The following is an 18,601-nucleotide window of genomic DNA, read 5'->3' as shown; positions in this document are numbered from 1 at the left end:
GTTTTATGTTTCAGGGGCGCTATTACATGGATAAATGTATGCCAATGGGTTACTCCATTTCTTGTGAGTAGTTTTCTGCAATGGGCGTTCACAAGAACCACAGGGTTTACACATGTCATGCATTATCTTGACGATTTTCTGTTTCTGGGGGCAGCCGGGGACACAGAATGTGCACAGGCTTTGAATGAATTTTGTGATCTCATGAGACGCTTTGGTGTGCCATTGGCACCAGGTAAGACAGTGGGGCCGTCTACTTCACTCGAGTTTCTTGGAATAGAGCTCGATTCCGAAGAGGGGTGCTTCCGTTTGCCCAAGGAAAAGGTACTGAAATTTAAGGCCTCGCTTGAAACATGTATTAGCGAGATGAAAGTAACTTTGCATCAGTTGCAGCAGGCTGTGGGTCAGCTGAATTTTGCCCTGAGAGTGATACCAATGGCTCGCCCCTTTTCCCGCTCTATTGCTCAAGCCATGGTTGGCCTTAGGGAAGAGCACCACCGCACAAGGCTCTCGGCAGAGGTTCGCCAGGACATGCGCATATGGTTGGCATTTCTGGCGGATTTCAACGGTCGTGTCGTGTGGAACAAACCAGCGGTTTCCTCCGAGGAGCTGGGGTTGTGGACAGACTCGGCAGGGAGTGTGGGTTTTGGCGCCATTTTTGTTAATCATTGGTCAGCACGAACATGGCCGGCATGGTGGCACGGGAGTGGGCTCACAGGTAACATTGGGTTTCTTGAACTGTTCCCTATTCTGGTGGCTTTAAAGACATGGCCTGAGGGGTTTCGTGATCGCTCTGTGGTGTTCTGGTCTGATAATATGACCGTGGTTGAGTGTATCAATAGTCAGGCAGCCCGCTGCAAATGGATCTTGAGATTGCTGAAGGAAATTGTCCTGCTGTGTATGAGACTAAACGTCCACTTTAGGCAAGACATGTGCCAGGGGTGTTAAACCAGGCAGCTGATGCGCTTTCTCGTTCCCGTATGCAGGCCTTCTGGGGTTTTCTGCCCTCAGCGGACCCGGTGGCGGCACCATTTCCCGAAGCTCTCTGGTCTCTCGGTGCCCCGGACTACAAGACCTCGTGGGAGAGAGTCTAGCACCCAGGACAAGGAAGGCAAGGCATATGAAGGGGCGTTCCGTTCCTATTGGTCCTTTTTGGGTTCAGCTAGGGGGTAGCTTTGGGGCCACGAGGAGTATGTCCTGAAATTTCTGTTATCATTACATCAGGCAGGCAAATCAGTGGCTACGGCCAATAGGCACCGGGCCGCCATTTCTTTCATGGCACGGGCCCATGGCATCGAGGACCCCACAGCGTCTTTTCTGGTACAAAAGGCGCTGCGCGGGTGGCAACGACTTGAGGGTCGCAGAGTAGACGAGAGGCACCCGATAGGTCTGGAAAGGTTGGCCCTGTTACTGGCCGTACTCCCTGCGACATGTTCGTCTCCATCAGAGACAGTGCTATTCCGGGCCGCTTTTGCATTAGCATTCCATGGGGCTATGCGGGTAAGCGAACTGGTAGCAAGGAACAAGCAGGATACGGGTGGGGGTCTGTGCCGTGAGCACGTCCAAATCAAGGGGGAGACAATGGTGGTCTCATTTGCCAGGTCCAAGACCGATCAGGGTGCGATCGGGGACAGTGTAGTAGTCCAGCGGATTCCGGGATCTCCCATGTGCCCGGTGACATGCGTTGAGGAGTATTTAGCGCAGAGGGCGGCATCATGGGGGGGAATCTTGCTGAGGCACGCCGACGCCACCCCACTGACTAGGTTTCAGTTCCAGCGGGGGCTAACAATGGCAATCGCAGCTGCGGGCTTGAACCCGTGCGATTTTGGGACCCATTCCTTCCGGATAGGGGCTGCTACAGAGGCTACAGTCAGGGGTCTGAGTGTGGAAAAAGTGAAACGGTTGGGGCGTTGGTCCTCGAATTGTTATAAAAGGTATGTGCGGTTGCACATGTTGTGAAGCTAATGTCATGCACTCACGCTTCTTGTTTTTGTTTGGTTTACAGTTTCGCGAGCTTACGAGGCGGGGCGGACTGTGCAGTCGACCCGACACCTGGGAACCAGCGGTCAAAGATCACCGGCTGAGGAGAGAGTGGTGTGGGTCGTGGGCCACTCATACGTGAGGCGTGCCGCAGACGTATTCAAAGCAGGTGACATGGTTCACATGGCTGGGGAATACGGGTACAGGGTGACCTTCCACGGAAGGGGCGGGCTCTGTATTGACCAGTTTCAAACTTTTATGGAGGGTTTGTTAGGGCGGACAAGGTCACCGCCATCTGTAATCATAGTGCACCTTGGGGGCAATGATTTGGTGACCACTGGTCGACGGGTGCTTCTCGAACTGATACTATCCACAGTAAGTTGGTTGGCGAGAAGGGTTCCGGGGTGCACGATTGCATGGTCCCATATGATTCCGCGGAAGGTATGGCGGGGGGCTAATTCTGTGTCAGCTTTAAACCATTCGGTGAAGAAAGTGAATAACAAACTTGGTAGGTTGTTCCATACAAGTACATTGCATTCTATTCCTCATGGGTGTATCAGGGGGGACCATATGTATCTGGAGGATGGGGTCCATTTGTCCCGGGTGGGGAATACTTTACTCATAGGAGACTTCGTAGCTTGGTTAAAGAGTTTGTGCAGCCATGACCTTTAAGTAGGAGTTTTTGTGGGGGGTCCGGATAGCCGGTCAACTATTCGGCCTGTGGCGGTAAGGTCATGATCGGTGAGCAGTAATTGGAAGATCCCTAGAGGTGGGGCGTCACCCATTATGGATGGGAGCGCCCGGGGGGAGGCGGCCATTGGCCCCTCAAACGGGGAGGCGGTCCCCTCTAAGGATGGGGACGCCGAAAGGGAAGGCGGTCATAGGCCCCTCCCTGGGGAGGAGGGGCGGAGGGCCCCTCCTGGGAATTTCCCGGGGCCAGGACATCTGCGACGGCAGATGTGGTAAGTTGTGTGGGGCGGGAGGGGGGTCTACGCTACCTTCTAGACACCTCACACGAGTCCTCGGACGACCACTAAGATGGCGTCGAGTTAACAGGGGCCCCCGCTAAGACAAGGGAAATTGGAAGTGGGCACAGAGGTACAGTCCTCTGTGCGCCCGCCCCTCACAAGTGAGGGGGGAGTTCTGGTATTAGGGATCTGACACCGGTTACGACCTTGCCGTTGGCCCGTAATGCTAGGATGTACAATTTCAATTTTGAGAAATGCATTTACAGGATGTTTAGTATCGGCTAGGAGAACCTTTGTATTAGAGATGTGTTAAGGTCAGCCAAGAACATCGTAATGTGTAAATTAAATTGTACATGATATGAAACTGTTATTTTAATGTTTTAATTTTGTTTCATATTTTAATAAATACGGCCGGGAGGGTAACTCCCTCCCGCCTTCCAAAAGTTCAGAACCGTCTTCGTCTTCCCATTCTTGGGGATTGTGTTGAGAGGGGGTGGCGGGTATCTCAGCCATATGGAAAGGGGCGACCACTCGGTCCCCCCGAACGTATGGTGGAGTACCCCGATCCCCCCGGGAAGCCATTTTGGGCGGGAGGCGAGTCTCGGCTGGTATGCCCGAAGCGGCGTAGCCGGGGCGCGCCTTTTCCCGCCCAAGAGAGGGTTGTCCTAGACACCTACACCGCTGGCCACGCCCCGGAGGCGGATCGGAGGAGGGTCCACGCCCGCCCGAAGAAGGATAAAAGGAGCAACAAGCCAAGGAAGCATCCTCTTGTTCCTGTGCTCTGAAGCTGCACCTCCCCGTTGCACGTGAGCTCGAGACGGAACGAAGAGCCAATTTTGACCCACCCACCAGCCCCTGATGACAGCGATTTGTTTGAATAAAGTTGAGTGACGTGATATTGTTTCTTTTACAGGTTGTTGTGAATAAAAGTTGGTAATTTGGTATGTAATAAAGTTGTTAATTTTTTAGCATGTTTTTTCGGCAAAGTAGTTGCACCAGAGTTGAACAGTGATGCTTAGTAGAAGTTATACTTTGAATTGCTTAGTATAATTGCCTTTTTCTCCTCTTTAGCTTAAATTGTCGTATTTATTTTGGTCGGGCGGTAAGGTCATGATCGGTGAGCAGTAATTGGAAGATCCCTAGAGGTGGGGCGTCACCCATTATGGATGGGAGCGCCCGGGGGAGGCGGCCATTGGCCCCTCAAACGGGGAGGCGGTCCCCTCTAAGGATGGGGATGCCGAAAGGGAAGGCGGTCATAGGCCCCTCCCTGGGGAGGAGGGGCTACGGGCCCCTCCTGGGAATTTCCCGGGGCCAGGACATCTGCGACGGCAGATGTGGTAAGTTGTGTGGGGTGGGAGGGGGGTCTACGCTACCTTCTAGACACCTCACACGAGTCCTCGGACGACCACTAAGATGGCGTTGAGTTAACAGGGGCCCTCGCTAAGACAAGGGAAATTGGAAGTGGGCACAGAGGTACAGTCCTCTGTGCGCCCGCCCCTCACAAGTGAGGGGGGAGTTCTGGTATTAGGGATCTGACACCGGTTACGACCTTGCCGTTGGCCCGTAATGTTAGGATGTACAATTTCAATTTTGAGAAATGCATTTACAGGATGTTTAGTATCGGCTAGGAGAACCTTTGTATTAGAGATGTGTTAAGGTCAGCCAAGAACATCGTAATGTGTAAATGAAATTGTACATGATATGAAACTGTTATTTTAATGTTTTAATTTTGTTTCATATTTTAATAAATACAGCCGGGAGGGTAACTCCCTCCCGCCTTCCAAAAGTTCAGAACCGTCTTCGTCTTCCCATTCTTGGGGATTGTGTTGAGAGGGGGTGGCGGGTATCTCAGCCATACAAAGGTGGTCGAGGCAAGTCACAAACGCAACTGAACCGCATAGAGCGCTATGTTCAGCCAAAGACACCGCCCGCAACGGGGGCCACGGCTAAGGGCCCTCCATCGACGAGCTCGCCTGATGGGTCGGAGCCTACCCTTAGCGACATCATGGGTGCCATCACGAGCTTCCGGGCCGATATGCAGCAGCAACATGAAACTCTGACTCATAAGGTTGACTCAATGGCTGTTGATATCACTCTTATAAGGGCCGATTTGGGAAAGACCAATGATCGTGTGAAGACACTAGACATTAAAACCTCCAGCCTAACCTCCGACGTCTCGGAGCTACAGACCGAGGTCCGTAACCTGCGGATGACCACGGACCTATTCTCGAGGAGACTGGAGGACTTTGAGGGGCGAGCCAGGCGGCAAAACGTCTGCAGAGTTGGTGTACCGGAGGGCTCCGAGGAAGCAGCGACTGACCTATTTGTGGAGGAATTGATCCAAACCCATTTAGCACCCACTGGACTGAGTAACTTTTTCTCGGTGGAGCGTGCCCACCGGGTACCGGGCGGCCCGCCGAAGTCGGGCGTGGCGCCTCGGCCGATTGTGGCGCGCCTCCTCAACTTCAGGGATCGGGACGCGGTCTTGCAAGCGTCCAGGACGCATGGACCACTTCACTACCAGAATGCGGAGGTGCACTTTTATCCTGACTTCACGAGGACAGTGCAGCGTCAACGCCAGAGCTATGCGGGAGTAAAGCGGCGACTCAGGGAAATGGGCTATAAATACTCTATGATGTTCCCAGCCAAACTCCGTGTTGAACATAAGGGACGGGCCCTGTTCTTTGACTTCCCCGACAACGTGAGTGAATGGTTGGACACTGTATCTCCTCGGCGGGACGAGCAAGAAGACCAAGATGGAGGTGCTTCTGGTGGTCCGGATGAGTGAGACTGTAAGGTTCGGCTTACGGCACCCCCGTTTCAAGTGACTGCCGGTGCTGGTATTCGTAATCTAACTTGATTCTCCTGGCGCTTACATGGTGGGCGGCGGGATGTGTTCATGGAGATTCCTTACTCCTCTGGGGACTTTTCGTAGACTAGTTAATGGGGCGACAGGCACACTGCTGGTTGGGGGGGCTTTTTAGTCTGATGCAGGGGTGCAGGGTGGGGGGTATGTTCGAGCGTGTTTTCTTGTTTGCTGGTTTTTTCCTTTTTCTTTCTTTCTGGCAATGGGTCGTGTACGCTGTTGAACTTTACTTGATGTCGGTGTCTGCTGGGACTGGGTGGGGCGGGCTGCGGGGTGATGGGGGTAAGAAACTAAGAGTTCTCAGTTGGAACGTTAATGGGTTGGGAGACCGGGTCAAAAGAGGGGTGGTAATTCAATTGATTAAACGACACATGCCTGATATTGTCCTCCTTCAAGAGACACATTTGGTGGGTAACTCTTGTAAAGCTCTTAATCGCAAAGGCTACAAGATGGTGGCCGACTCCGGGTTCTCTTCCGGATCTCGGGGCGGGTATCCTGGTGCGTGCGTCCCTTCCACTAGAGATAGACGTCACTGTGATTGATGAGAGGGGACGCTACGCAGCAGTGGCGGGGAGATGGGAGGGGCGTTCCCTTTCGTTACTCTCGGTGTACGTCCCCCCAGGATTGCAGTCCAGTACCTTTCAGGACCTTGGTGGTGCCATTTTGTCTTTGCCGGTTGGTCTGTTGATAGTGGGGGTGATTTTAACTCAGTCTGTTCTGGTTCCCTTGACCGTCAACCGCCTCGAGACCTCCGTAGCTCCCAACAGTGGCTGCCCTCCTTTCTCGAGTCAATGGGCCTGGTGGATGGCTGGCGTCTTCTCCATCCGACGCTCCGCCAATTTTCCTTCCTCTCGGGTGCACACTGCAGTCTCTCCCGTATCGATTATGTTCTCACACTGGCGGCGCACGCGCCGGCCGTGTCCGAGGCCCGATTTCTGGCACGGGACATCTCTGATCATTCCCCCTTCTGGGTCTCCTTCGATTTTGACGTGGTCCTGTCGGGACGGCCAGCGGCGATTAAACCCGTGGTACTTCCGCAATTTTAAGACTCGCTCCCTCCTGGCCACAGCCATAGACCTCTACTTTGCGGAAAATGTAGGTTCGGTTGGCTCGGCCGTCACCCTATGGGAGGCCTTTAAAACTGTACTTAGAGGCGAGGCTTTTGCGCTCATCGCAGAGGCCCGAAGGGCTAGGGATGCCGATTTGCTGAGCATCGAGGAAGAGGTCTTGTGTCTTGAGTCCCAACTGGGACCCGAGCCTGACCCTTCGGTTCTACATGCCCTTTCACTGAAGCAAGCGGAATATCATGACCTGGCGACGAATGTCGCATTGACTCTGGCTAAGGAACAGCAGGGCCGTATTTACGATGTAGGCGATAAAGCCGGGAAGCTGCTGGCCTGATTGGATAGGAAAGAGATGGCCAGCCGCGTGGTGCCTGAAATTCTGGGTGATGACGGGGTTGTCCTCACGGACCCGAGTGCCATTGTCGAATCCTTTGCTGGTTACTTCCGGGGGGTCTATGCGTCCAGTTCGGACCTTTCCAAGGCTGATTCGACGACTTTCCTTTCGGCAATTGATCTTCCCTGCCTCTCTGAGGAGGACTGTGCCGACTTGGATAGAGAGATAACTGCTGATGAAATCGCCTTGGCGATCCGCTCATTACGTACCGGTAAGGCCTCTGGTCCTAATGGCATCCCGGTCGAGCTATATAAAATTCGCCCGGATGCGGTATCCCCGCACCTGCGAACAATGTTCTTAGAAGCATTTGAGGCGGGTCATCTTCCCCTGGATCAAAGACTGGCCACTATCGTGGTCATCCATAAGGAGGGTAAACCGCGGGACGTTTGCCGGTCGTATCGTCCTATTTCTCTCCTTAATGTGGAGCCCAAGATTCTTGCCAAACTTCTTGCCAATCGACTGATTGGAGTCATTGGCGACTTAGTGCATCCCGACCAGTCGGGCTTCATCCCCCATCGCAATACTGCCCTTAACCTGCGCCGACTTCACGGCGTTATGGCTAGGGCCCACACTCTCGCAGAGCCGGCGATACTTGCGTCCCTCGATGCCACAATGGCCTTTGACTCCCTCGAGTGGACCTACCTCTGGGCAGTGCTGTCGAAGCTCGGCTTTGGGCCGGTTTTTGTGAGCTGGGTGAAGCTACTATACGCCGAGCCGCTGGCCAATGTCACGGTCAATGGCCGCTTATCGGCATCGTTTCCCCTTCATCGGGGTACCAGACAGGGTTGTCCCCTGTCGCCTCTTCTGTTCGCCTTGGTCCTTGAGCCGCTCGCGGCCATACTGCGTACGCACCCGGATTTACGTGGTATCACCTGGGCCCCTGGCTTTGAAGACAGGATCACCCTGTATGCGGATGATATCCTGCTTTACTTGACTTCCCCATGTAGGTCCCTCATTGTGGCCTGTGACGTGCTCAAACTTTTCGGACGTTTCTCCGGCCTGATTATAAACTGGGCCAAGTCTTCTCTGTACGTCCTCAAGGGGGATACTCCACGCCTCCCCAGAGGCTGTAATATTCAGATTGCCAGCCATGGCTTCAGGTACCTGGGCATTTACATCTCCGGGAACTCAAAGATGCGGTACAACCACAATTTACTCCCTCTTCTCCAGCGTCTACGGCGTGACGTGGATAGCTGGCCTAAACTCCCGCTTTCCCTCCTCGGCCGTGCGGCATTGTTTAAGATGATGTCCCTGCCCAGGTTCTTATACGCCTTGCAGAACGCCCAGGACCCGGTTCCGGCCCGCTACTTCCGGGAACTTGAGAGTCTCCAGCGGACCCTTCTTTGGGACGGCCGACCCCGCGTCGCAATCCATAAGCTCACGCTTCCATGGTACGACGGCGGCATCGCTCTTCCGGATGTGCGTCGGTACTATTGGTCCTCCCAGCTTGCGGCCCTCAATCATGGGTTCTACGGCCCTGGGGATAGTCCCGGATATGCCATGGACAGATGGCTCCTGGGTGGCGGCAACTACTACCGGGCCCTGTACTCGAGATCCTTAGATCGGCGGATGTCGGGTCCGACAAGGACGGCGGTCCATATTTGGCGGGCGATTACCAAGGCACAGGGCTGGCAGGGTAGACTGACCAGATTTACTCCTCTATTTGATTCAGACATTCTGGGTAAACTGTGGCACACCAAGGGCTTTGATAAATGGGACCTTATCGGCATAACCAGGGTGGAGGACATGCTTTCCAGGGGCGTCGTTAAGACCTTCCCTCAGCTGCAAACCGAATACCAGTTGGGTGACACGGAGTTTTTCCGCTACGCCCAGCTGAAACATGCACTGCTCTCGGCCATGCCAACAGACGGTGATATCCCGAGAGCTCCCCATTGGAGGACAGAATACTAGATGGGCACATGCCAGATAGCGCAATCTCCCTTTCCTATAAAAAACTGATTAACGCTCGTACAGACCTTCTCCTTGGCTTGCGTGATCAGTGGGTGGCGGATGGTCTGGAAATTGACGACGAGGACTGGCAGAGTGCGGTTTCCTCCCCTAAGGAGGTTGCAATCTCCTCTCGCCTCCGTCTAGTGCAGTTCAAGATCTTGCACCGGGTGTATGTGACAGGTCCCCGACTGGTGCGCATGGGGTATTCGCCAGACGGACTCTGCCGCCGGGGTTGCGGTGCCCTCGCCACCTTCCTCCACATTCTGTGGGAATGCCCCGTGATAGCCTCCTACTGGAGGAGGGTGCACCGGATCATGGGTGAGGTTACTGGAGTGGTCGTTAACGCAGAGGCTCGGCGGTGTCTCCTTAACGTATGGGAACCGTCTGACCACAATACAGCGCAGACTAGGTGGGTGACCCTGGGAAACATGGTGGCCAAGCGGGATATTGCTCAGAAGTGGGGAGCGGCCACGGCCCCCCTGGTGGTGCAATGGAAAGCCAATATGGATTGGTGTATGTTCCGGGAAAAGACGGTTTATGTGGCAAGAGGGAGACCCCAGACATGGAACAAAGTATGGGGGGCTTGGAATGCATATAGAGGGGACGTTTGTCTACCACCGGAACCTGTTTCTTTAGGTGAACATGGGTCGCCCTGACCTGTGACGCCAACTGTGATGTGATGTATTGTCTCCTCCTGATTTTCTTCCTCCCCCCCCCCTCTTATCCTGAATGCCTCTCCTATCTTGTTGCTTCCCTGCTTATCCTCCCCTACCCGTCCCTGACACCCTGACTACCATTGGACTCCATTGCCATCATTTCGCGCCCTAGGGCGTTCTTTTTGGTTTAGTTCTTCTTATAAAACATAAAATTAACCTTCAATGATTATGTGTTGATACTTTTGCACTAATGCTCTCCTGTATTTCATGCTGCCTTGCCTCCGGGATGTCAGGCTGAATAGCTGTGTGCTCTGTTTTAATAAAGGTTTTCAAAAATTAAAAAAAAAAAAAAAAAAATGATAAAGATCTATGATTCTAGAAATCACTTATGTTTCTGAAAGGGTAGGTTACAGTATGGCCTTTAAAGGGAAGTTCAAGAATATCAACATCTTATCAAATAAATACTGAACTTTTTTTTCATTAAGTAAGGTTTTGCTGCTAATGCAGTCAAGCTTTGTCTGCTTCCTGATACAATTGTAAATGTATATACTTTAGTTAAATTATTTCTCTTGAATGTTTCGTTACTAATGAGAATTGACAATAAATAGATTGAAATATAAAGTACACACTATTATCATATACAAGCTGTAAGGCTATCAACCATTAGCATCTTATGTCACTACCCTGTTGAGTCTAATTGAGAAATATATTTCAACCTACAATATTACTTTCTATCAGGGCATTTACATATATACATATTGGCGTGTTTGGATTAAATATATATATATGGATTAAATATATATATATATATATATATATATATATATATATATATATATATATATATATGAACAAAAGGTTCCTCCCCAGCCTGCTCTGCGTTCGCAGACACCGCCTCCACGCCAACAAGGAAGAGGACCGGACCAGCCAATTCAGCAAGATGGTATTTATTAAAAGATTTAAAACAGAACCAGCGACGCGTTTCGGGCGAAAAGCCCTTGATCACTATATATATATATATCATTATGAATAATTTGAATCTGCCAACTATTCATAAAGAAACACATATACTTGTTTGAAGGTTGATCTAATGAAGAATAGCCATGAGTTATAATATGTGATTATTCTGGAAGAAGAGAACCTTATGGTGTGTTGTTATTAGGTATTTTAGAGAATGTTAAAATGACTGAATATTGTTATTTGAAGTGACAGAGATAAGTTGTGGTTTTAATTCAATTAATGAGTGCTTTGTTTTTTCTTGTTCCTATTTGTATTTACATTTTCTTCTCTTGTTTTTCTTTCAAATATATGGGTTATCGAACTTATATCATGTGTTAGAGCCTGAGAAAGTGGCTGAGGCTTGGCTCAACAATAACAAATGTGGCTTAAAATCATACTTGGCTCATCCATAAACTGTATATGAAAAAACGTAAAGGATTTCAGCTTTACCAATGATGACTTTGAACTTTAATAAGGTAACAATAAGAACAAATTAAATGTAGTTTCATTTACACTTGATTTTCAAATCTCAATTTGGAATGTAGCACTTCTTCAAATGTATAAAGGTGTATCATAAAGTATGCTTTTGTATCTATATATTTTTGTATAATAAAATAATTGATTAATGATATGTTATTCCTTTCTTTGGGATTTATCTTCTTCTAGAAACGAATGAGTATATAGAATATTGAGAACTGAGAATTTTCTCCCCTTTTGTTAAGAATCTATTGATGTGTAGGTCAGAAAGGTTACTGGCCATAAACGGTTTGGAGATGGGAGCAACATCTATGGCCTGTCCCAGCAAATCGTGGCCTGAACCTGTAATCCTCTCACCAAATAGCCTCACAGACTAGACATGCTTTTCTAGTGGCTGGCCCTATAGCCTCCAATACCTGTTGTTTCGGGTCCCCTGTGACAGTCACACATCTTCTACAAGACAGCTGTCTCACCTCTTTGGCTATAGAGTATAGCCATGAAGCCTCCTTGTGACAGCAGTTGAGGGGATTAGCTATTGATCTGTTCTCCATGATTGCTTTGCAAACTCCATTTGTTTGTGGAACAGCCCCTATCGTTTAATCGGGCTACATTCAGTGAATGGGTATAGACATCCTATCATATGGAGTGGGTATACAGCTTTAATGGGGTACCTACATAGCACTCTGGCATTCAACTGAACCCAATTACTGGCAGGTGATATAATTTGTTCTCTCATTGAGTGGGGAGGGGGACGTAGGAGTAACCATCTGTGAAATAACTACTTCTTGGTACCACATGCTTTTTGACTGATATGTAGTCCCACAGTAGATTAGGTGTTCACTATCATCAGCAACAGAGCTAAACCAGAGAATATGCACTTTTCATCTTCTCAGCTTTAAGTACCTGTTCAACACAACTTCCTGCTGCTTACCATTTCACATAGCCTGGGTTTCTCTCTGGCCTTACTATTTATGTATGGGTTCTCTACAGTTAGCGATTCCAAATGCTATATGCCATGTGTGCCATGGACTGCTGATGTACACGTTACACACAGTCACCCACCTGGCAGGCACATTAGGTACCTGGGGCCTTTTAACTAAAAGACGTGTGCATATGCACATGACGTTTGTGAAATTCTTTGCTGCACCGTTTGCTTACGATGAAATCATGGAAAGGCTTCATTGAACAGATCCTAAAAAGAAGTATTCTCATGATTGAAAAAGGCACAAAAAGTTCTGCAAATGAATGTGCATGAGTCTTCTGCACATGTGCACCCTTCTGTGAGTCATCCCCTAGAATCTCCATGCATTACGAATTAAATGGCCATCTCAGACACCAGTACACTGAGCAAGGAGTGTACTTGAATCACAGGCCTGGTATATGTATATCATGTGCTCAGCATTCTGAAGCTCTACCACGTGTATGTCAAACACCCAGACCACACAAGCATGGCCACGGCTATGCCATATGCTAAACTTCGGCATAGGTATCTCGTGCCCAACCCAGAGAAGTCTTATACAGCTATGTCATATGCCCAGGGTATTGTAGTACTGTCTTCATGTACTATGTCCCAACAATGAAATTCCTACCATGGGCATCTATTGTGATCAGACCACTGATACACTGGCCTGCCATAGGTATCGAACGCAGTGAGTCCTATGGAACCCTGCCGGAGGCCCACTGCAGACCACCAAGGATTTTAACATGCCAGCTGATCTGAGCACAGACAGGGTCATATCATGTGTGCAGTTTGCTGGAGCCCTGTTCTGAGTATTCAACCTAACAAACACATTAGAACCCAGTCATGGTCTTCTCGGAAGCCCAGCCTAGCAAAACTCTGTCATGAGCAGTCTATGTGCCAGGCAATCAGTACCTCATCCCAGCCCATTAGAGCCATGTCAGTCTCCTGTATGGTGTGCACAATGTTGCAGTCTACAAGTGCTGATAATTTGCAGTAGTAAATCCCAAGTAAGGGGAGGGAATTGGATGCTACACACCAAATGGAGAACTCCTGGGATTGAACCTGTAAGAATCTAAAAAGAACAATATACTATTTGAACTATGATTGTGAAGAAACTGAGTCTCACGTTGGAGAATCTAAATAATTGCAAAAGCCTTGAGAAAGCCCCAGGCTATCGAGCCATGTAGGGGGCGAAACACATGTCTGCTGCTTACTGTACTATCACACAGGACATGTGTAATACAATATTGGATTGAAATGAAGTTAGAATAAAGAACCTGTTATCGAGTAAAATAATTAGGAATTCCTATAAGGACATGGAAGGATTTTGAATATTCTTCATTTACTATTTGGGTAGGCACCCAATTAATCTCTATCAACAGGGTACAATGTGTGTTTTGACTTGTAAGGTTGTGAACGCCCACAAACATGTATGTTTGTAGGTATTAGGAAACTTATATCCAACTTCTTTTGACCCTGAAAATGGTCGGAAAGTTGGAACAGATTACTGCAAAATTTAGAGGGGATGTAGGGGAAGAGCGTTCTCCACAGGGAAAATGTGTTCCCAAGGAGAAAAAAAATCTGCATTTACACAGCGAGGTTCATCCCCCTGCGCTGAACTGTATGCTGTGCAATATTTCCAAAAAGGAGGAATAGTAGCTTACAGGAGATGACACAAGACATTCCAAGCAGTGTGCCTGGAAATATTTGTCTGGCGCCGCTTTCAAGAAGTATCTCTGGATATGTTTGTGAATTAATAAAAACCACATAAAATCACCTTCAGGCAGAGATGTAAAAAAAATCTCTGCTTGTATTTTCCGTTTTTTTCTTGAATAAGGCTCAATAGCAGATAGTTGCTCCCACACAAATTAAATGTGTATATTGATGCAGTGCTTAATTTGAGCCAGTGGGGTCCAGTGCTCTGCACTGACACTTGGGGACCGATTCCGATCTGGGTTGAAAAGCACTCCCACCGATCTGGATCCCGGGTGTTTTCTGACCGATAGGGACTCCTGCAGTCCGACCGAGCGAGTACGATGCGGCCGTATACCGTCGGACTCGGTTCGTCGGACTCCCATAGAAGTCAATGGGAGCCAGTCGTACGACGCGTACATGGGCTCCCATTGACTGAATGGGTACGTCGTGGACGAGTGCGCCCCCTACAGTGGGTACGCGTCGGTGCCATCCGCACCGTACTTGCCTGTGTTGGGGAGACCCATGGGTCTCCTCCTGTGTCCGAGTCGGAAGGCTGCGGGTAACAGGGGGTACGACGCGGACCCCCGAAGTCCGACTCCGGGAGCTATTGCGAGCCGAACGCTCCGACTCGATCCAGCTGTCCGAGTCGAGCATCGTACTAGCTCGGTCGTGAAACATCTCCATTGCGCGCCACGGTTTGCTTGTGACTGAGTCGTACAGAGCGGTTCGGATCCGGAATCGATTCAAATGGAGATTCGCGCTTTTTTGCATCGTACTTCGATGTTCAGACCTGTGCACAACTTGGAGGGAAATCCAGCCTCCGATACGGATCTGCTAATGCCAAACCCGATTCGGTGCCCTTCCGACCGAGATCGGACTCGGCCCCTAAATTGTCAACACCGGCGCTTGTGGTAGTCTGCCACAATGTGGCACTGTCTGGCTAATATAGAGATGACCACAGCAACAGTTTATTTGTAATTCAATACCCATTCAAAATTACTATTACCTGCTGCCCAAGCCATTCTTATAGCTTTGGGCCCGAAAAAAGTCCGAAATGTTACACTTGTATGAATGAGTGTGATGGTTAGTAGTTTTTTTGTTACTATCATTGGCAGCATAGGAAAATGTGTGATGCAAGCCGAAGGCCTCCCAATGAGAGCCCTGGCACTTTTGTATTTTTTACAAACTAAGCACTGTATTGATGTTAGAAAGAACAATTGTATCATGAGCAAACTGATGGGCTAGACTCAGTGTCAGAGGTAGAGTGCTGGACTCTGCGTGGTCTGCAGGACATTTGATTTACCTGAAATATTAGTCCTGATATGGACTAGGTCAGACTGGGAGGAAAAAAATACTGTGGTGCCAAATTAAAAGTAGTTTCCATTAGCGAGTCAGATAACAAAAACAAAGTGGCCTACATTTACAAAGCGTGGCAGTTTTAAACTTGTATAACTGTTTTGTGAGGTATGGTAGACTGCATGCATTTGTGCTAGGTGCAGACAATGTTTATGGTAACATCAGCAAAATCAACAGTAGAAACTGTCCCACCACACCATATAACAGGATCACAAACAGCCATAACAAGCATTGGCAAAGCCAATAGCTCTTGCCTATGTAAGAACTACTGGTTTTGACAAAATGCTTTAGCCATGTTGCACACCAGCGTGGCTGCTGTTCAACATGGCTGAAAGTTAGTGGGGTAAATAAGAGTAGTGCAGAGTAAAATGTTGTAAAGTGGAGTAGAGTGGAGTGTTATGGAGTAGTGTAGTGTTGAGTTGAGTGTCGTGGAGTGGTGTAGAGTGTTGTGGTGGAAGTAGAGTGTGGTAGAGTGGAGGGGTGCACAGTGGAGTAGAGTAGAGTGCAGTACAGTTTCGTAGAGTAGAGTGGCACAGCGTGTCATGGAGTGGTGTAAAGCAGAGTGGAGTTGATGGAGCAAGGATTCGCACATAAAGAGCCTTGCTCACGTTCAAGAACCTCGTTTAACCTGTAATATCGTTAATCAACCTGTTTGTCATTAATATTGCACTTTTACACTGCACGCGGGTGTCCCAGAGATGCTTGCCTATGTGTCTATTAATCGTAATGAGGCTTGCATACTACAGAATCGCTGCTTCGCAGAAATCTAGTCTGCGCATGCGTCGGTCATACCCATGTGATGTGACGCACTCGCAGTTCTGGAGGATTTTTCGCTCATGCGCAGTATTGCTAATATGGCCGCTTTGTCTTTAACATGCTCTCTGCTTGCTACTGCCGCTTTTGCTCATCTGTCTATTTCTGCCTAAAACCCTAATGCTATAGATATTATAAAGTAAGGGGTGAAGTGTAGCTCATCATGGTGTACAGTGTATTCATTTTTTCTGGGTTTCTAATTTGTTTTCGCTTACTTTTCATGTACCGCGTATCTGTGGGCCTGGGAGTGGGGAGCCGCTCCATCTTTGAAACCCATGTCACCCCAAACACGTGATGAGGGAAAACCCACACCGCGCAGAAGCAAAACCAAGCCAGCTGGCTTCTGAAGCTGGGATGCGCCTGGGAAAATCTTCCATGCACCGAGAGAAGATTTTGGCTGTACCTAAATATGTTACATTTGTATACACTTTATGTGTGTTCTATTGTTTTACACCTTTCTCAAGCCCTGGGAACTGGAATGTAAGGGGTGGGTACGAAATTTGAATATTAACTATGGGAACCCAGAATTTTAATGACCTAACCACCTCTCCTGACCAATCCTAAGTTGGGATCCTGTCACTTGCAACAATTGTGGGTGGTCTAGGGACCTGAAAAGAGTATAACTAGTCTAGTTTTAGCTAGAGAAATTGTCCGACTTGTCCGAATAGCTGACCTGTCACCGACCCTACGAACTCTATAGGTGATTGATACAGAGAGCTGCGGAGCACTCTGTCCGTAATTTCCACGAACTCCAAGGGGTTGAATAGTCTTAAGTGCTGGCGAAGCACTTTGCTGGGAGATTCGAGAACCCAATCGGGTTACTGGCGGATTCCGTGCAGAGAGGGAGTAGCGCAGGCATTGCATCCGAAGCTGCAGGTGTTGGTCGTGCCCTTTGGTGAGCCCAGTCCTGACCCAAATCCTGAGGGGTATCCTGTCCTGATTGTCCGTGAGCTGTACCTGCTCGCCTACTGGCATCCTAAATCCTTGAGGGTCCTTGTCCTCGCCTTTCCCAAGCTGACCCGTGGCCAGTGTTAGTCCTCATTCCTGTCTTAGGTAAATATAAATTTGTGGGTGTTCGTCAATCTATTCTCCTTCCTTCTTTTCCTTTTAATAAAGCATCCTTGCCCATGGTATTCTGTCTGTCATCTCCAAAAGACTTACATGTAAACTGTTTATTAGCTATGTTCCATTTTTCCCCCTACCTGTAGGGCATAGTGAAACTGTTTTACTTAATTAGTGTGATCTAATTTTACTTGTGTTTAGAATCTAGGTTTGAATTAGCAGTTAGACTAAGATCAGTTTGAATCACTTGTAAGACTTTAGCAAATTCACTGACTAATATGTTTTAAACTCACCTACCTTAGTATAAGCCTGAAACTGAATAGCATGTTCCCTGTTACCCTTACCCAGTAGTATTTTTCACTCGCACTCAATGGTGCTTGCCCTCATTCACAGTTACATTGTAGTTATAATCCTGATTATTGATATTCTAATCTGTATTAGTCTTATTCTTATGCCATTCTGATTTAAACTTACTATATGAAATCTTTAAAACCCTTCAGGTGTCTGTGGTCATTATAAAGGTATAAAAGTGTTATTAAATGTATAAAGTATTAAGTATCTTCTTATCTCTTGTCCACTGCTAGCTCCTGATCCATCAGGAAAGTAAGTGCCTGTGGTAAGTCAGGTATCTTGGTAATAGTGTTAAGGAAAACACATAGAATTACTGATGGTGTCATGTAAACTCGCCCGATTCACAAAAATACTGTCATAAACACGTCATGGGCCCAAGTGCATGAAATCTGGTAAGATAAAGAGTCGGGAGACCTGCGCGCTCAATCAGTAATTTTCTGGTAGCAGATAGATGGTTAGGACTAGTTAAGATAGGTAGATAAGATAGTTTTAGGAACTGTGAAAAATAAAAATATGCTGCTAAAATGTATTGCTGCTAAAATAAGTTTTGTTATTGCATTTAAATGTTATAAAAGGTTTCAAATTATATTTTATGAAATGCTGCTATATTATTGCATGTAATTAACATAATTGTTCGTGATTGTTTCTTGTTGTGGGAATCCCCTGGGAAATAAAATAGCAAGTGGTGAGTAGAATCCACTTGGCTGTGAGGTCACTGGCTAGGAGGGAGATTAGTGCATGGTTAGGCAGAACTGGAAGCGCTAATTAGGAATTTCCTGAATGAATTATTGAATAAATGATAGCTACAAGTACCCTGTTGAAACTCCCGTTGTGATATCACCTAGTAAGGGCCACATGCGGAAGGAGTAATAGGTTCTTCGGAGCTTGAGTGACAGCAGAGGAGTCCGCTGGTGAAAGTTTGGCTTAGTATATATCCCGGAAAGAAGTGGATGAGTCAAAGGAGTAGCAGGTTCTCTAATGCTTGTGAGAGAGGATAGGCAGAAGAGATCTA

At 48.3% G+C, this 18,601-nt stretch overlaps 1 protein-coding gene across 1 annotated transcript in view; it reads right to left on the bottom strand.

Annotated features, from left to right (window-relative positions):
• The window catches only part of GCK (glucokinase), a 461,673-nt gene that overhangs the window by 322,992 nt on the left and 120,080 nt on the right, over positions 1-18,601 (bottom strand). The gene's annotated exons all lie outside the window — the stretch shown is intronic.

This window comes from Lissotriton vulgaris, chromosome 11, assembly GCF_964263255.1.
Source record: "Lissotriton vulgaris chromosome 11, aLisVul1.2, whole genome shotgun sequence".
Lineage (NCBI taxonomy): Eukaryota > Metazoa > Chordata > Amphibia > Caudata > Salamandridae > Lissotriton > Lissotriton vulgaris.
The sequence above is the reverse complement of the archived record's forward strand: the minus strand, read 5'-3'. Positions and strand labels throughout refer to the sequence as shown.